The 20636-nt window shown below is 46.9% G+C and overlaps 1 long non-coding RNA gene across 1 annotated transcript in view; it reads right to left on the minus strand.

Moving 5' to 3' along the window:
- Positions 1 to 20636, minus strand: part of LOC108283870 — a 434667-nt gene that overhangs the window by 87681 nt on the left and 326350 nt on the right. The gene's annotated exons all lie outside the window — the stretch shown is intronic.

Below are 20636 nucleotides of genomic sequence, written 5' to 3' on the forward strand. Positions count from 1 at the left end.
CAACAGCATTCCCAGGGGATGGTCAAACAATCCTTTCTTGAATTCTTGGAAATCCACAGGGAAAGCCTAACACTTTAACCGTGATTCCCTCTGCAGAGCAAGAATAATTTTAGAAAACCAATAGTCCTCTCCTTTTGCTGTGCTGCTGAAGCCTGCACTCACCACTGGAACGTGTGGCAAAAGGGAAAAGGAACTCAAGATGAAGGCAGCTGGGTAGGCTGGGTAGAGCAGATGGAATATTCTGCCCTGCTAAGAAGTGTGCGCTTTATCCTGAAAGCAATGAAAAGTCACAGAAGGAAGATGGGCAGGAAAGAAGGATGTTCAGATTTGGTTTTAAAAAAGCCGTTCAGTCTAGAGTATCCACAGTGATAGCAGAGGGACCAAAGAGGGGACAGTTACAATGACCCTGAAGAAAGATGCTAATGCCCACGTGACGAGATACTAAGGCTGAAGAAAGGAATCTGTGGTTGAGACTGGAATCTGGAAGAGAACTGCCATATGGCACTTACTTGCCCTGTTAACCTCCTTGAGCATTAGTTTCTTTATCTGTAAAACAAGGGTATAATGGTACCTATTCCACAGAGTTTGTATGAAGATAAAATAAGATCTTATATTTGAAAAGTTTTATGTCTGGCTCATGGTGTGTGCTGATAGCGTAAGTGTTAGCTGTTGTTATTGTTTAAGAACTGCTGAGAACACTTTGGGACCACAGTAGCCAGGGTAGACTAAAGTGCTGTGGCTGAAATCCTAAAATGCATAATGGTTAAAACTCAATAGGTTTTTATTTTCTTATACACATAGGAGTCCAAGATGAGAGTCTCTGATTTACAGACAGTCTCTTCCACGTGCTGATTTAGGGCCCCTGGTGGCTTCACGGTCGCCTGGAACTGTGTTGTTCTCTTCATCCAGCCTGAGCAAAGGACAGAGACACATCTACTTCCTAAAAGCCCTCCTCCTGGATGTGGGCACAGCATTCCTGTTCATGGTCCCTTGGCAAGAACCAGTCACATGGCCACACCTAGATGCAAGGGAAGTTGGGAAATGTAGTCACTGACCAAGCAGCTACTTCTGTCTCCACCAGGGCTTCCCAGCCTCAGCACTATTGGCACTGCGGGGTGATAATTCTTTGTTGTCAGGCTGTCCTGTGCACATGGTAGAATGTTTGGTAGCATCCCTGGCCTCCACTTACTAGATACTAGTAGTGTGAGCACAGGCACCAGTGCACACATGTGCACACACATGAACACACACACACACACACACACACAAACACATACACCCCTTGTATCCCCTACCAAGCTGTGACAACCAAAACTGTCTCTAGACATGTCTTTTGGGGGGCAAAATTGCTCCTGGTTAAGAAATACTGCTTTACACTAAAGAAGGGGAGAAGATATGCTGTGAGGCAATGGGTAGCCTTTTTTGGAGAGAGAAAATCCAAGCTACCAGCTCAGCTGAATTCCTAGTCCTGACTAGAATGTGAAATCCCTGAATGTATGGGTTTCGTACACTTTGTCTCCTGCACAATCTCCACCTCCATAGCTACAGTAGCTCCTGACACCAAAAAAGCGCTCAGTAACTAGTTGTTAACTAAATGTGTTAGTTAGCTAGACCGACACTTACTAGTCAAACATACCTGGAGTGCTTTCCATAAACCGAGCACTGTGCTGATAAAGGACGCCCTCTCTCCTCGCCACAGGTAATAATTAATAATAACAATAATAATAAAAGCCCAGATCCAGTGGAAGAAGGAAATCTCAAGAGATCTGCCAACCCCACCTCTGGACGTGTTCAGCATTGGTACCTAAAGGGCAAATACAAAATTCTGGCTCCATCAGCTGCTCCCCACAGCTGCCACGGGGCCTCATGATACCCAAATGCTGCGATCCCCCTGCCATGCCTGACATCAAGCCATTACATTATCTGAAAGAAGACCTGATTATGCCAGAGGCAACAACCTACAATTTCTCATCTGCTAAGTGAGGTTCCGTGGGGTTTGAATTCTCCCCCTCACATTAGAGGCTCCCATCCCATCTTTTAAGTCTTTCCCCTCCTCCTGGCTCTGACACTTCTGTCAACATTACAAGGCAGGAGATGCTATGACTTTATGGTTGCCATGGATGAATCTAATGGCTATATTGATTTCTTGGTTACATCTGCTCCAAAAGAGCCACAGAGAATCAGCCCCTGAGGGTCTGGAAAGATAAAACATAAATGGACGATTTTTTTCCTTCAGGGAAATAATTACTACAAGCAAATTAACATGCAAGCCCATGTTCAGAAGCATTTATTACAAGATACCATGAAACACAAGCACAGCAGTACCGGGCACACGGTGTGCAACCCAGAAAGAGTCAAACGCCAAAATCGCTGGAAAAAGAACCTCGAAGTTAGATTCAAGGCAGGATGATTAAAGAGCCAGACAGATTGTACATGTCGTGAAAGAAAGTTGTTTACTAGCTTTATGAAATTACAACCCCTAAGCTGCCATTTCCTCACTTGTAACATGGAACTAATAATATTAATACCTACCTTGCAGAATGATCATGAAAAACAAATGAAACAAGTGTGAAAATACCCAGCAAAGTCTCTGCCGCACATTACAGTTTCAATTGATATTATTTTTGCTTCACAGGGAAAAGAAAAGTGGATAGTCAGAAAATATGCATGGCTTTAAGCGTGACAATTAATAAGAAGGAGTAAAAACTGGGGCAACCTCTGAACAACCTCCTATAAATAGAATTAGAAACAAAAGTAAAATGTCGATAAAAATCACATGCAGTTCCTCCATGACATGAGCAGGCAATAGCCAATAGGGTCTCTCTAAATAGGTCCCTCTAAGGAGGTCCCTCTAAGGAGGTCATAGGGTCCCTCTAAGGAGGTCATAGGGTCCCTCTAAGGAGGTCATAGGACACTGAACCTGCAAGATGACTTTCCAACCCCCAACATCTTCACCTCTTTCCACTCTCAGCCCAGCACCAGCACAGAAGGTTCTACCCTGGCCAGCCTTGGGGAGAGCAAACTTCCCACCTTGCCACCCTCAAGAGACAAACAAATCAAGCAATTACATAAAAAGGTGAGAGAGGGCCTGGCAGGGTGGCTCACGCCTGTAATCCCAGCACTTTGGGAGGCCAGGTGGGCGGATCATGAGGTCAGAAGATCGAGACCATCCTGTCTAACATGGTGAAATCCTGTCTCTAAAATGCAAATCAAAACTACATTGAGATACCATCTCACGCCAGTTAGAATGGCGATCATTTAAAAATCTGGAGACAACAGATGCTGGAGAGGATGTGGAGAAATAGGAACAGTTTTACACTGTTGGTGGGAGTGTAAATTAGTTCAACCATTGTGGAAGACAGTGTGGCGATTCCTCAAGGACCTAGAAATAGAAATTCCATTTGACCCAGCAATCCCATTACTGGGTATATATCCAAAGGATTACAAATCGTTCTACTATAAGGACACGTGCACACGAATGTTCATTGCAGCACTGTTTGCAATAGCAAAGACCTGGAACCAACCCAAATGCCCATCGATGATAGACTGGACAGGGAAAATGTGGCACATATACACAATGGAATACTATGCAGCCATCAAAAACGATGAGTTCGTGTCCTTTGTAGGGACATGGATGAACCTGGAAACCATCATTCTCAGAAAACTGACAGAAGAGGAGAAAATCAAACACCGCGTGTTCTCACTGATAGGCAGGTGTTGAACAATGAGAATACATGGACACAGGGAGGGGAGCATCACACACTGGGGTCTGTCAGGGAGAAATAGGGGAGGGACAGTGGGGGGTGGGGAGTTGGGGAGAGATAGCATGGGGAGAAATGCCAGATATAGGTGAAGGGGAGGAAGGCAGCAAATCACACTGCCACATGTGTACCTATGCAACAATCTTGCATGTTCTTCACATGTACCTCAAAACCTAAAATGCAATTAAAAAAAAAAGAAATCCTATCTCTACTAAAAATACAAAAAATTAGCCGGGTGTGGTGACATGTGCCTGCAATCCCAGCTACTTGGGAGTCTGAGGCAGGAGAATCACTTGAACCCGGGAGGCAGAGGTTGCAGTGAGCCAAGATCATGCCACTGCACTCCAGCCTGGGTGAAAGAGTGAGACTTCACTTCAAAAAAGAAAAACAAAAAGGTGAGAGAGAAAGATTAATTTCTAGAGCCAGTTTGGACGTCAAAACCAGACCTCAGCTGCCAGAAAAATTCATGAAAGAAGAGCCCGAGGGACTGTTTTAGCCCAACATTATCATCCACACCATTAGGCTAGTAGGGCAAACATTTTGACTCCAAATCCACATCTCTAAGACATTGGCCAGTGTGGGAAAGGCTGCCTCTTCCCTCCTTCCTTGGTTACTAGGCACTAATCTAGGCACTGTGGTATCAGGAGATGATTAGACGATACTCTGCAGTACGTCTTCAAATGAAGCAACTGTTGAGAAGGTTTGGAAGACTCTAGGGATTGTCCAAGAAACACAGGTGAAATGGTGTCCTCTTGCACTGTTCAGAGAATCTCCCAAACCTTGGACATTTTAAAGTTGGTCAGGATAGACCATGGAGAGCCTTGTGGTTCACAAGTTCGCAAAGGCTAGATACACTGATTAAAAGTAACCCTTCAACGACTAGGGCCTCTAGATGACATGCATCCAAAGTGATCTGGTCTCCTGCAAAAGGAAGAGTCCTGGGGAAGCACCTACGATGCACTAAGCATTGGGAACAGATTCAGAGATGAGCAACCTTCATATATTCATTCAGCAGATGTCCATTAAGCTCCCACTACGTGATGATGATGATATTAGGAACTGGGTTCAGAGCAGTAACTCCACTAGGAAAGGAGCACCTTGTTTCTGCTCTCAAGCTGTTCATGGAGATACAGAAAAGTAGACAGAAGTCAAAACAGGAGTGCTAAATTCAACGGGAATGGACAGGAAGGGCCAAGATGAGTCTACAGGATGAGGAGAAATGAATTCAGCAAAAACTTTGTTAAATAAACAAATGAATAAGTATGAATTAATTAATTAAGAGGTGAGGGACAGGGACCTCTAAGCAGAAGAGATAAAGCGCAAAAGTAAAGGGGCCTGCAAGATCATCAAAATTGTCAGCAAATAAGTGATCTGGTACAGCTGGTGTGTGCTAAACAAGAGCAATGATAAGAACACAGTGATGATTGGCATTTCCTGAGTGTTTCCATGCCCTGTGTGCAAACGGCTGTAGGTGCATTATTTCATTGAATATATACAACATTATTAGCTCCACTATACAGATGAGAAAACTGAGGCATTCATGAGACTAAGAATTTCCCCTTGGTCACACAGCCTACAAGTGGCATGGCTGGGATTCAAACAAGTGCCAGAGACTTCCTTCTTCACCTGTGGATCTTGAGGAGGGCTTCGCAGGTCACAGGAAGGCTTCCAGACTCAGTCTTGTTGGAAATTAAGAGGCCAAAAGAAGATGCCACACGGTCTTGTCTCTTGAACATCTCACATTCTCTAAGGAGAGGCAGGCAAGGGCAAAGTCTACACAGGCCGTGACAAGTGCTGGACCACAGGCTAGACAAAGAGACATGTCTGTGCCTCTGACCCAGAGTGAGGGTAAGTTGAATATTTCTTTGACAGATTGATGAAGACTTTGTAGACCTGGTGTCGTCTGAGTCAAGTTTGGAGGGAAGGGGAAGATACCAGGCAGATGTCACAGTACATGCAAAAGAAGAGAAACTAGAAACTACACCACGTGTTGGAGGCAGGTAGGTTTGGAGCAATCTGAAGCATAGGGGAGGAGTGGCAAGGACTTGTTCTCCACTCTGAGCTTGTCTGTGGCTTAGAGTCCAGGGTTTAGGTCCTGGAGAACCAATAGCTTGAGGGTTCTTCAAATTCAGAGATGGTTGTCCTGAATCACTTAACATGGCACAGATGAAACTTATGCAAGAATGCCCTGCACACATATTGGAGGGGGGGCTTTCAAAGTACTGATCAGCCGTGAGGCTAAGCACCTGCACCTCTAAGAGGGTGAAGGCTGCTGGCAAGATAGTGGGCTGGAAGATCCAAAAATGTCTCTTTCCTCCTCTTTTTTTCAATTTCACACACATACATACAGAAGTTCCTTAACACTGAGAAAGCCCACCAAAAACACCTGGACCAGGAAAAAGGCAAGAGAGGAAGGAGGGAAAGCACCTGACCACAAATCCAGCCCTACCCTGACCAGCTGTGTGCTTATCCTATCATTGCTTCCTCCCAGGGAAGAACTACATTTCCCAGCCTCCTTTGCAGTTAGTTTGAGGCCTCCTGGCTGATCCTTGGCCCATGGAGGCTGGGCAAAAGGCACAAAAGCCTCTTCCAGGCCTAGCCTTTTTGAACATCCTAAGTGACCCTCTGACCTCTCTTTTTCCTTCCATGGTGACTTTGGGGACCATATGCTCCAAATGGTAGGGGCTATAGCATGAAGGAGAGCTGCCCTACCCCAGTAAGACTGCAACTTAAGCAAGAAATGTATTTGACATGTTAATCCATTGAAACATTAGGGGTTCTCTGTTGCTGCAAAAGATTCTCCAGTGGAGATTCTTCTCCAGAAAAGATTCTTCTCTAAAGGCTTGATCTGCAAACCAACAGCCTGAGCCTCAACTTGGAATTTGTCTGAAATACAGATTCTCTGGCCAGGTATGGTGGCTCACACCTGTAATCCCAGCACTTTGGGAGGCCAAGGCAGGTGGATCCCCTGAGGTCAGGAGTTCAAGACCAGCCTGGCCAACACAGTGAAACCCCGTCTCTACTTTTAGTAGCTAATTTTTAACACAAAAATTAGCTAGGCATGGTGGCACATGCCTATAATCCCAGCTACTTGGTAGGCTGAGGCAGGAGAATTGCTTGAACCTGGGGGATGGAAGTTGCAGTAAGCTGAGATCACACCACTTCACTCCAGCCTGAGAGACAAAGTGAGACACCATGTGGAAATAAATAAATAAATAATAAAGAACAAAGAAAAAATAAACACAGATTCTTAAGTCCCACCCTAAAGTTGCTAAATCAGAAACTCTGTGCTCAGGGCCCAGAAATTGTTTTCAAGTGATTCTGATGCTGCTACAGTTTGAGAACCACTGGCTTCCTCTGAGAGGCAACTGTGTGGCCTTCATATTTTTGAGTCTTGGTTTCCTCCTCTGTCAAAAGGAGATTAAGAATACCTCCCTCTGCAGGGTTCATAGGAGGGTTAAGCGATATTGCATGAAATGATGTGTTAAAGAATATGGCATGGTAGTTGATACACAGTCAATGGACAATAAACGTTGTTTCTTAATAAATAAAAATGTTAAATGTTAGTTCTCTTTCAGGTAGGGGCCAGGGACTGCCAGAGAAATAGAAGATGGGGCCAGACTCATACCTGTAACCCCAGCACTTTGAGAGGCCAAGGTAGGCAGGTCATTTGAGCCCGGGAGTTCAAGACCAGCCTGGCCAACATGATGAAACTCACCTCTCCTAAAAAAAATACAAAAATTAGCTGGTGTGGTGGTGGGTGCCTGTAATCCCAGCTACTCGGGAGGGAGGCTGAGGCTGAGTCTGGAGAATCACTTGAACCAAGGAAGCAGAGGTTTCAGTGTGTCAAGATCGTGCCACTGAACTCCAGCCTGGGTGGCAGAGCAAGACACCTTCTCAAAAAAATTTTACAAACTTTTAAAAAAAGAGAAATAGAAAGTGTGATTCCTGCCTCTTGGCACTGTGCTAAATTGCTTTCACATTGCCCCACAGTGATTCCTGCCTCCCAGGATTCGAGCCCTTGTGTAATGCACTCCAGCTGCAGGTGGGCTGGACCTAGGGACTCATTTCTAATGAATCAATATATTAAGCTAACCTCCTTTTAAATGTCCTAAGGGAGAATTATTTGCCTCTTCTAGCTTCTGGAGGCCCCAGGTGTTCCTTGGCTTGTGGCTGCCTCACCCCAATCTCTGCTTCCTTTTTCGAATGGACTTCTCTTNAAAAATACTTGTCACTAGATTTAGGGTCACCCAAAGAATCCAGGATAATCACATCTCAGGATCTTAATTATATACGCAAAAATACTTTTTTTTTTTCCAAGTGAGATGATATTCACAGGTTCTGGGATGTAGATATTTCTTTTGGGGATCCACCATCCAACCCACTACAGTGCCCAAAGAAGAGACAGGTCTTATTCAATCTCATATTCCACTGACCCAGACACCTCATGTGTAGTGCATGACACAAACTTGAAATCTGACAACGTTTTGGAACAGAATGGCAGAAATGCATAACAGTAAAGCTACTGGGCTTTAGAATTAGCTAAACCCCTATTCAAACTTCAACAAACTACAAGTAAGTGACGTTAAGCAAATTACTTCACCTCTCTGGACCTCCGTGTCCTCCTGTGGGCATTTGAATAATGTGTATCTCATGGAGGTGTGATGAGGATCTAGGTAGTAAATGCAGAGCCAATACACAGTGTCTGGCATCAGACAGGGCTGCCAAGTATGGACACGGTGCCTGGCACATAGCGAGTGCTCAGAAAGGCTCGCTATTCCAACTAGTATTTTGAGGGCTGGAGTTGCTGTTGTTCCTGCTCTCGCAAAACCTCCTAGCCCTTTGCTTTGACTGCCACAGGGACCCTTTTCAGCTGCTCAGAAAGGAAAGAGGAAGAGGGAAGTCCCTGAGGCACCCAACAGCCCTCCTTCGAGACAGCAGTGGACAAAATATCCCAGCCCTGCTCTCCCATCTCCTGGCTGGTTTCCTCCAGCGATGCCTTCCAGAGAAGGGCGGGCGGCGAGCTCTCCCGAGCCCCTCATTGTTATTCCTGGCATGAGGTAATCCTGCCAGCGTCCTCAGAGGCTCATAAGAATACCCGCAGTTTGTCATTCATCAGAGCAACTCAAAGCTATGTGGCATCCTCCCCAGAAGACCACGCTCCCAACCAGGCTGTGGGAGCCAGCTACTTCCCAGGATGGGCTGGTATGTGCAAGGCAGAGGGAGTGAGTGTGAACTGAAATAACCCAGCCCGGCACTGACTGGAGGACCACATGCTCCCAGACTGCCAGGGAGATACAAGGCTTTGTGTGTGGAAAGAAGCTTCCTGGGATTTTCTAGATGTCAATGCTCTGAGTCACACTGCAGTGGGCCCACGTTCTCACTGCGGGACTGCGGAGCTAGCTGTGTGACTCTGAACATTTCACTTAACCTCTCTGGGCTTTGGCTTTGGCTTCTGGGAAATAAAGTAGAGGATAATAATATCTACTTCATCGAGTTCCTGGGAGGATTAAAACAGACCGTGTGAGTAGAGACTGGAAGAAAATATTTGCAGCACGTGTATCTGCCCAAGGATTTGTATCTCGGATATATAAATAAGCCTTGTGACTCAATCATAAAAAGACAAACGGCCCATCTTCCCAAATACAGAAAAGACTTGGACACTTCACAAAGAAGATATACACAATAAGTGCATGAAACAGTGTCCGATGTCATCAGTAATTAGGAAAATACAAATAACAAGCATGGCGAGACAGCACTGCACACCCTCTGAGATGGCCAGCATCAAAAACACTGTCAATACCAAGTGTTGGTGAGGAGTGGAGCAGTTGGAGCTCTCCTCTGCTCCCAGCAAGAGTTAAAAAATGATGCCACCCTTTGGAAAAACAGTTTGGCAGTTGCTTAGAAAGCTAAAAATACACTCAGCATATGATCCAACAATTCCACTTCTAGGTATTTCCCCAAGTCATATGTCCATAAAAAGACTTGTCCATGAAATCTCATAGCAGCCTCACTCATCATCAACACACACGTAAAACATCCCAAATGTCCATGGAATAGATGAAATGATAAACAGTGTGGAGCATCCAGACAAGGAAATACCAAGCAGCCATGAAAAGGACGTGTTTTTGACCTATGCGGCAACCTGGGTGAATCTCATAAACAGTGTACCGAAGAAAACAAGCCAGACATGAGGAAAGGAATGATGATTCTAAGAAGTTCTAGAACAGAGAAAGTGCATGGGTAGGGACAGAAAGCAGAACGGTGGTGTTCTTCATGTGGGGTGATCAGGACGGAAAATAGAGACACAAGGAAACTCTCAGGGGGAGTGTTTGGGGGTGAGGGGTACATGGATGTGTACACATTTGCAAAACCAGCCAGATTCTATACCTACGATCTTTGCATTTTGTCATCTGTAAATTATTTTGTGATAAAAAAAAGATTTAAAAGGGATATTGCATGTAATAGAGCGATTAGCAAGGGGACCAAGCTCATATGTGGAAGTCGGTAAAGGCCACCTACTATTAACACATTGTAGAAACAAGTAAAAATGACTCAATCACATGTTGGGAATTTAGAGCACGGATCTGAACCTCAGGCCTCACTAGTCAGGTCCCCTCTTGGAGAAGGAGCAAAACTTACCCAACAGAACCCAAGGCGAAGTCTGTTGCGCCCTGCCTCTCACGCTTTCTATTTTTTCTCCCATAAGCAGAGAAACAGAAAAGGTGCATTCAATGATGCAGAAACAGAAAAGGTGCATTCAGTGATGCAGAGGTGAAAGGTGCCACTCTAGGAGGAGTGGAGCGAACACAGAGGGAGGCGCTGGGGACGGGGTGAGCGCAGACTCATTAAGCAACAAGGAGGCATGGATACGGCAGCATGTCCACTCCTGGACTGCTCCATCTGGGGATTCAGAGATACCCAAAGCGGTTGTGAAAATGAGATTGGGCCTAGCCACTGGGGCAGTGACCTCTTGAAGACTGCATAGCCTCCGAGAGTAAGAAAAGGGGCTGGAGTCCAGCTGCCTCTTCCCCACCATGCCGTCCCAGGCCACCTTTTCCCATACTGGCCTCCCCTAGCAGGCTCCTCCTGCATCCTTCACTCCTTCCTGGAATGTTCACCCTCTGCTGTGCTATGGCCCTTACTGAAGCAGGAGAGGTTGCTCCCAGCCCAGCGTGGTCTATTCTACTTTAACTGAGACCTCTCATTGGACACAAGTCTGCAGCGGCTTCCGGGATTAGCTTTGAGTGGCTGCTTGCTCAGATCTCAAGGAGCCTTATCTATTTCTCATGAGATAACCCAGATAAGGTGTCCTCTCTGGTTCTGCTCTTCATGGCTGTGATCTTCCCATTACTCTGACTGTGGCTTCTAAGTCTTCTCCTGGGGGTCCAGGGGGCAGCAGAAGAAAGTTGCTGAGGCCGGCAAGCAGGGCCTCCTTCCCAGCCACCTGCCCAGACCGTGCGGTTCACTTACCAGGCTTCTGTGGCCTGGCTCCAGCCTTGCCAGCCGTCCAGAGATGCCCACATTTGCATAGAGTAATTGCCCTGTAAAAGCGTCTTTTAAAGAGAACACTCTGCATCTGAGGATTACAGCAACAGCAGAAGAAGAAAAAAAAAGATTTTCCTCTCATCCACTACCAGACAGGAATGTCAGTTGCAAAGGGCCCACATTTTGGATGCAAATCTTGCAAAGGCCTTAGGAGGCTTTAGGGAAAATACATACATATATTTGTAGATGGTGGCAGAAGTATTACCTTTCTCTCCTCAGCTAAAGATTTTTTCTCTACCTGAATCAAAAGTCTGAACAAACTGCACTGAATTACTAAACTTGGAACAAGTATTTTTCATGTTTTTCTGAAGCGAAAGAGTGCTATCATTTCATTCCCACCCATGACATGTTTCGCACCCAGATCCGGCTACATTATTAGCAAGGCCTGGTGCAGAATGAAAATGCTCGTTCAAACAGGAAGAAAACAAAGCTTTTTTCTTTATTCTGAGACCTCCATCCTGGTATGTTTTTGTTTTGTTTTGTCTTCTCTGCTATGTAATGTCATACTCTCTTGGGCACAGGAATACTTGCAGGGTGAATGCAGCCCCTTGAAGACCCCCACAGCCCTGCCCCGTGGCACAGTTATGGGATTGATTCTGACCCTCCTCGGTCTTGGGCACATCTGGGGAGACGGGGAGGTGGCAGAAGCAGAACTTCACTTACAAAACACAAACTCAAAGATAAAATGATTAAGATTCTCAAGAACTTCAAGATAGCTATTGCAAACCTTTAGGCCCCAAGTGGGGAGCCCCTTTCTGTCTAGCAGTCAGCATAACTGAAGGTGAGGAGCCTGCCCCTAGGTTGTCTTATTAATTGGGGCTCAAGGCCTGCTCCTCTGCCCTTGGCCAAGTTACTGATCTTTCCCATTTATTAAATGGGACTAATCACAGTACCTCCTTTGTCAGGCTGATTGGGTAATTAGTTGATCTAAGAATACTGGCTAACTCTTCTACAGCACTCATTGGCATGAGAGACATTAGGGGCTAGCTGAATGCCCCACACTGTTTGACGTGCTTTAGACATATCAACACGTAACTCTCATAACAGGCCTGGAGGGAAGTCGGTGGTGTCTTTGCCTGACAGGTGAGCACGTGGAGACATGGAGCCACAACGCAACTGGTCCAGTCACACATGGCTTGGGCGGGGAGGAGCAGCCTGGCCAAAGCAGCCTGCATCCAACCACCCAGCTCCAGAGCGAACACTTGTGCCGGGTGCCTAAAAGGCAAACAGTGGTTAGTGTTTCATCTCGCCGAGTCCTCATCATGTGCCTGTGGGGTGGGGTTGTTCCATTCATTTGAGATTGTTAAAGAGAAGGATATGGAAGCTAAGAGAGGTGAAGGAACTTGCCGGAGCTCCCCCAGCTGGACCAACTCCAGGAGAGGAGAGGATGTGGGCTGAGAGGAGGAACAGGGGTGGAGAAGCTGGGGCCTCTGATCTGCATGGATGCCTAGGGAGTTTGTACATGAGCCACGGCTCCAGATAGGATAAAAAGGCAGGAGTATGAGGGGTATGGAAGAACGGGGCATTGTAGCCCTGGGATGCTAAAATCCCAGATGTTCAGAGCAGGATGGCAGCATGGAGCCCTCCACATCTACGTCTTAATCTTATAGCTGAGGAAACTGAAGCTGGGTGTGGGAAGTGGCTAGTCTAATGTCCCTTAATCAGAAAACACAGCCCCAAGAGCAGGTGACCCCAGGCCAGGTTTGTGGTGTGTGCTAAGCACATATCAAGGGTTCCAAGTCCACAAATCCAAATGGCCCAGATCCTTACAATAAAGCCCCTCGCCATCTCTAGTTAGGATGGGTTTTTAGTTGTAAAATTTAGGAAAGGAAAACCACCAACTTTGGAGTCAGGCAGATCTAGAATTGAAAACAGCTTTGCCATTTATTAGCTGTGTGACCTTAGGCAAATCACTTGACCTCTCTGAGCTTCAATTTCCTCATCAGTAAAAGGGCTCTGAAGTGAGATCACATCACAGTGAATGTAAATTTCTGGAACAGATTAATGAAAAGGAAGTTACAGAGTGTCAAATTGCCTAGTGTAAAAGCTAGCACTTTTTAGGTGCTCAATAAAGACCATTCTGAACCCATCGGAGGCCAAACCCACATAGCATGTAAGAGAAGGGTCTCACAGGAGATGTCAATTGTAGAGGCGCTTACCACACATCTCTGTCTAAAACCCAAAGAGGGAAAGTTTAGCAGAATTCAGGGAGGTCTGAAATAGGGCCACCATTCATCATGACCCAGGAAATAAGATCTGGAGGTTCTGGTGATGGGAAGCAGGAAGGGGAAGTTAAAACGGAGGCTTAAGTGTGAGAGAAGTTACATATTTTGGAGTTTCTTTTCTATTTAAGGTCTTGCTAATCACTTGGTAAAACTCATTTCTGGTTCATGTTCTTAGCAAGAAAACACACTTCATGCTAAACAGTAAGAACAGGCCCCAGCTTGGAAAGTCCTCAGAGGTTCTCAAGTTTCTTGTATCATCTGCAATGTAGGGTACCATGGGCTGAGAGACTCGATTTGAATAATTGTACTTTGAGGATTTCTAGGGGAAGCACCCAGGGCAACCTTCTGACTGGTTATAACACATAGAGTCAAATCCAGATGCCTCTGAAGTCCATAAGGCTCACTCCAGACGGCAAACATTCATTCAGCAAAAATAGATTGCTCACCCAGTGAGTGCTGAGGGTGCTCTCAGAGACTGAGGACTTACAGTGAGCAACCTGGACACAAAGGGGCTTACACTCTGTCAGGGCACGCTACCAAAAGAGAATCTGTGGGAATAGGCTGTGGGGCTGCAGGTGTAGAACTTGGGAGCCTAGTAATGGCTGGGAGTTAAAGAATGGCTCTTCAAGGAGATGGTACTGGAGGTGTGAACTGAAGGAGAAGGAATGTATTGGTCTCCTGGGGCTGCCGTGACAGCACATCATAAACTGGGGAGCTTAAAATAACAGGAAAGTACTTTCCTACAGCTCTGAAGACTAGGAGTCTGAATGAAGGTGTCAGCGGAGCCGTGCTCCCTCTGGAAGCTGTAGGGAAGAACATTTCCTTGCCTCTAACTAGCGTCTGGTGGTTGCCAGCAATCCTTGGTGGTCCTTGGCTCAAAGACAACTCATTCCTATCTTTATCTCCATGTCCCCAAGGCCTCTCCCCTGTGTGTCTCTGTCCTCAGGACACCAGCCAGTGGATTAGAGGTCACCCTCATCCAGTGAGACCTTATCTGAACTTGACTGCATCTGGAAGACCCTATTTCTATTATATATAAAGTCTCATTCACAGGTTCTGGGAGTTAGGACTTGAACATATCTTTTGGGGGACGTGGCTCAGCACACTACAGGAAGCAACGCAGGCAGGGTGAGCAGCTGACAAAGCCCTGAGCTAGGCAGGAGATGGAGGCTTCAGGAAGGAAGGAAGCCAGTGTGTGTGGAGCCCAGGGAGGGAAGGGGAAAGCGGGTGGCAGTCAGATCATACGGACCCAGCAGATGGGGAAGAGCAACAGGGGAATTCACCAGTTTTTAATTCTCAGATAGACACACTTTTTCCAGCTCATGCTGTTTGCCTCAAAGAGGTCAACGTCCCAGCAGAGTCATGGCCACCCAGCCTCTTCATAGTCTGATGCACCACACCTGTGGCCAGCCTGCCACTCCAGAACACCAGAGGTGAGGCAGAAATAGCTTATGGTGTTGACAGCTCTCTGGTCTGGGAAACCAGAGGCTAAAGGTATCCCCTTTACTGCACAGTTGCTGCCTGAGTGCCTCCTGATGGGCAGCAGGGGAAACCAGAAGGGACCCTTCTCTGAAAAAAAAAAAAAGAGAGAAACTTGGACATATATATGTCTATCAAAAGGTTTATGCTTAAAGCAAAGATTTGTTTTCTGTGCACACTGTCTTTGGTATAAGGATGTCCAATCACTTGTTTTACAAATACTTATGGAGTGCCTACCATGTCCAGATACTTTTCTTGGAAAGAGATAAGACGAAAATCCCTGCCTTCCTGAGGCTGATACTCCAGGGGAGTAGGAGAAACTAATATATCAACTCAGACAATTGTAGAACCCGTTAGGAGACACCAAGAACAATGGAGGAAAATAAAGCCAGCGAAGCACATAGTGAGCTTCATGGGACATGGGGAGGTTTGAATGTGAAATTTGGTGGCCAGGGAAGGCCTCATGGAAATGATGACACCTGCGCAAAGACTGAGCCGGATGAGGGAGTGGGTAAACAGGCTCGAGAGGAAACGGCAGGTGCCTGGAGGGGCTGAGTGATGACAAAGGGGCCAGGATGCCAGGGTGAAATGAGATGGGAAGGACAAGGAGTGACTAGAGACATCATGGGGCTGCACCCCATGGGCCTCGCAGGCCACGGTGAGGCCTGTGGCTTTTACTCCGAATCGGATGGAACCCTGCGAGGGTTTTGAAGCAAACGGGCTGATGTGCGCTGGTTACCATTCAAAGGATCACCCTGGCTGCTGTTTCCAGGACAGATTGAGAGGTGAAGGCAGAAGCTTGGAGGCCAGTCCAGGGGCTGTTGCAAAAATCCAGGCAGGAATGATGGTGGCTTGGACCAAGAAGTGAGAGGAGTGGATATTCCAGATACATTTGACAGATGAGCTGGATAGATAGCGTAACTGCCCAACCAAGGGGTTCTTCCTGCTCACTGCTTCCATACATCATGGTCAGCAGCGTCCCGCCGATAGAGATGGTGCTGGAGTCAGTCCCCATCTCTCTGCTGGGAGAACTAGGCAGCCGCTTGGCCTGGCCTCCAGGCCCATTGCCAGCAGGGGCTACTGAACCAAGGGCAGGTAGCCACCAGCACAATCCTAGATGAGCCCCCAAATTTGTAACCGCTCAAGGGGTTCTTCCTGCCCACTGCATAAAGACAGACCACGGCATTGTAGCAGAGAGAGAATTTAATAGACATGAGGCCGGCCATGCAGCATGGGAGATGGAGTTCTTACTCAAATCATCTTGTTCAAAGCTCATAGGTTAGTGGGTTTTCAAAGGCAGTTTGGGGGAAGGGGTCAGGTGGACAGGTAACAGGTGCTTGCTGTTGATTGGCTGGGGCAGAGATGAAATTGTCAGGGGTTGAAGCTGTCCTCCTGTGGGGCTGAATTGCTTCTGGATAGGGCCATCAGGTCCAGGCGGAGCCATGGGTGTCAGACACGCAAAAAACGTGGAAAGAGCTCACGAAAGGCCAATCTACAATAGAAGTGTTATTTGCTGGAGTAATTGAGGAAGTTGCATATCTCATAACCTCTGGAATAACATCTGCACCTTAGCAGGATTCAGGCTCCTCTCCTCCCTGCACCCTGATGGCCTCTTACTAGCTTTACAAAAGTGGTTGAATTTTGGGCGAGGCCTATTATCATTTAAACTGTAGCCTAAATTTCTTCCAAAATTAGCCTGGCCCAATATCCCAGGAATAATTAAAGGAAAGGCAAGATGGAGATGGAGTTAGCTTAGCTTACTGTTATGATTTTCTCACTGATAGACCTTTTGCAAAGGTAGTTTCCATAAGATGGATGAGAGAGGGGAGTCCCAAGGTTGACTGACCTCAAGGCTATATCCTGAGTGACTGATAAGACAGAGTCGCCATGAACAAATATGGAGAAGATGGCAGATCAGGAGATCCTGGGGCAAGGGTCAGAAGTTTGTGATGATGTTAGACACTCAAATGAAGATGTGGCAGAAGCAGCTGGATACATCAGCCTAGAGGCCAAGGAGAAGGAGATGGCAGTGTAAAGATGACATAGATTTCCCTAAGACTCAAGGTGTTGTGTAAAGATAGAAAAGAGAAGCTATCTAAGGACAAAGCCCTCAAGGCAAATGTGACTCTCAAGGCCAGTGAGAAAGAAGGCAATTCAGAAGAGTGGGGTCTGAAAGCCAAATGGAGCCTCTGCAGATTAATCTCTACGCAGCACCCCAAAGAACTTTAAAATGCAAATCGACCCACATAAAATCCCTCAGTGACTGTCCGCTGCTGTTAGAGTAAAGCCAGTCTCTCTGCCGAACCCCAGGAACCCAGTGTCTCCTGGCTGTTGTTGAGCCCCAACCTCCCTGCAGACTTCCTGCTCCCTCATGATCTGTGGCCGCTCTGACCAACACAAGTCCCTCATGTAAGCCAAATCCTTCCCCATCTCAGGGCCTTCCCCATCTCAGGGCCTTTGCCAGGACATCTTCTCCATCCTCCCTGCAGCAGGCTCCTTTAGGTCTTGGCTTGACACCTCCCCAGAGAGGGCTTTGCTGAACCCCCGCTCAAGTGTGTTCCCCTGTAATTCCCATTCTTATCCATGTCAATGTTGTATTTAACACCAGGTAGTTACCTGTTTAGGTTTTGTTTGTTGGCTTGATTAGAGTCTGTGCCCCCACTCGATGCATTGTGCTCCTGGGGAGCAGAGACCTGGTTTCTCCTGTGCAGTGCCACAGCCCCAGAACCAAGCTCAGGGCCACTCAGAGGAGGTGCCCACATGATATTTAAATGAGTGCATATTTACATGAATATGTAAAATATCTAACAGGGCATTTGTTACAGGAAGGATGGAAGGAAGGAAGGAAGGGAGGGAAGGAGGGAGGGAGGAAGAAAGGAAGGAAGGAAGGAAAGAAGAAAGGAAGCAAAGAAGGAAGGAAGGAAGGGAAGGGAAGGGAAAGAAGGAAGGAAGGAAAGAAAGAAGGGAGGAAGGAAAGAATGAAGGAAGAAAAGAAGGCAGGTGTGCTTATGGAATATACAGACTTAGCGTTTAAACCCAGCTTGTTTACTCAAATCTCACTCACTTTCTACTTCCTTCCCCTTCCCCACACAGCCACCAATCAATGAACAAACCTATCCTGGAGCTGGCTGGAGAACATGGGTGCTTAATAAGCTTACAGTGTAACTGAGGAGGCTAAACTAAGATGCACGTAACACAACAGTGACCATGATAAAAAAAAATTCATTAGGAAAGTTTGTTGTAGAAGACTATTTAATTATAAGGAAAGATGTTCATGATAGTTTTAAAAGAACATTCTAGAAAACAGCATGTAAAATATAGTCTCCTTCCTAAAATTCAATATATACATAGAAAATGTACTGGACAATTAGATACCAAAATATGAGCTGGGTATATTTGACTGGGATGATTACTGGTATTAATTGGGCTGTTTTGTTTATTTAAATTTTCTATCATGATTCTCTATCACTTTTGGAGCAATACAAAAGTAATTAAAATTATATTTATGCATACATATAAGTCTATAGTAAGCGGCAAGGTCAGTAGGATTCCCATAGAAGGGGCAGGCCAGTGGTCAGACACAGCTTCCAGAAGGAGAGAAGGGGCAGGCGGAGGTGGTACATGCAGGTGAGAGGACATTTCCTGCTGCTGTTTTCCCACACAGCTGAGTGATGCTGAGGTGGCCCCAGACTCCTCTGGCTGTTCTGCCTCTTCAAGCCTCTGAGGGAGAAATGCAACTCGTTGGCTTGGCCCTTGAGAGGACCCTCCTGCCTGGCTTTGACCTAGAGGTCTCTTGGTCTCCACTGCCTTCATTCCAAAGCAACTCTGAAAGCATCCTTCCTCGGAAGACCCAGGAGAAGCTCACAATTCGTATCAGCCAGGGATGTGTGATCATGTGACCCACACGTCGCCATACGCAATGACACGGAGAACAGGAGTCAGAGTGAGAGGGCCTGGGTGGGTGGACCACTTGCCACTGCTTAGCTAGGTGACCCTGGGGGAGTCACTTCATCTCGGAGCATTAATTGTCTCTAATGTGGGGTAATGAACCTCTCACAGGGCTGTAGTAAGGGCAAAAGGGCATAACTTTTGTGAAATTAATGGGAAAAGATCAGAAAAGCTGCTTTCTAGACAGTGACTCACTCACAAGTGTTAGTAAGCAATGATCTCATGGAAATTCAGTGCAGGACTCACTCTTTCTGGATAAAAGAGGAGGAGGGCACAAAAGTCCCTGTCCAAAGGGGCCAGGATCCCTGGAGGTCCTGAGGCCTGGGCAGAAGGCACTAGGGATGCACCCAGCAGGAAGTTAGGTGCTGCCAGCTTGCTCAACCTCAACATGGAGGAAACCTCTGCAGAGGGGGTGCGGACTGATGAAGGGGAGCAGGCAGAAGACAATTTCACACCGAGCAACGCGCCAGGAACCGTATTATCTCTAATATAAGATCCTGCCAGGTAGTCATCATCATCATCATCACTTTAAAAACAAGGAAAGTGAGTTACAGAGTGCTTCGTAACCTGTGCAAGGCCACACAGCCAGAACATGGCCTGTCTACCTTCACTAATGTCCACCCCCAGGGCTAAGGGGCCGCAACCGGATGGCGAGGTTTAGTCTTAGCCTTGATGGTGAGGTGGGGAAGGGACAGGGTGACTTGAAAAGCTCTCTGTTCCCCTTGGCAGCTGTCTTTCCAGTCTCACCCCTTCCTTTACCCCTTTGCCAGGTCTGTTGACCACAGAGGCACCATCGCATTTGCTCAGCCTTAAAGTTCAGCATCACCCCTGGTTACTGAAGCCTCCAGCACTGTTCATTGTGACACTGTAAACACAGCAGCTTCTCCTCCTGGGGATGGGAGCAGGTCAGCCAGAGCCCTAGGTCTCTGTTCCCAGCCCCTGAGCCCAGTCCTGTTCCCAAGGCTGTACACTACAAATCCAGCCCCTTATTGGAAGGACATGGTGGGAGGTGGGGAAGGCAGAGAGGAGAGGGGACCCAGGAACTGCCCCTAGGAAGGGAGGCCCCGAGGTCCAGAGAGGGGAATAACTTCAGGCCTGGCTCATGGAGATGTGTCCAGCCTCAGCGGGAGCAGGATCGAGCAGACCTCCAGGTGCCGGGTGAGGAGGAGCTGGCTGGGGACAGGCTGGGGTGCAAAATGCCTGTCCACTGGCTGTGGGGCAGTACAGGGCAGAAACTAAGAGGGGAGTTTTTGTCTGAAGCTTATCCCTACACTCATAGCCCAGAGAGCAGCTAAGCAAAGGAGAGTCGTAAGACTTGATCACAGCCATATTCAGAGGCCAAGTGGCATGCCGGTTAAGAAGCATGGACTCTGAAGCTGGACTGCCTGGGTTTGAATCCTGGCTCTGTTACTTAATAGATTCTCAGGTAAATGAGTTAAACCACTCCATGCCTTAGTTTTTCATTTTTACAAAGAATGATAATCACACCTGCCTCAGTGTTGATAAGAGAAAGGAAATGAGTCCGTGTGCTTGAAATTTTCGCAGGGAGCTTGGCATGCAGTAGGCACTGCCTAATCCAGTGACTGGCACACCTTTTCTGTAAAGGGGCCAGAGGGTCAATACTTTAGGCTTTGCTAGCCAGATAGCTTCTATTGAATATTCTTTTTGTATTCTT

The sequence above is a fragment of the Cebus imitator genome, unplaced genomic scaffold, assembly GCF_001604975.1.
Source record: "Cebus imitator isolate Cc_AM_T3 unplaced genomic scaffold, Cebus_imitator-1.0 Scaffold13, whole genome shotgun sequence".
Taxonomy (NCBI): Eukaryota; Metazoa; Chordata; class Mammalia; order Primates; family Cebidae; genus Cebus; species Cebus imitator.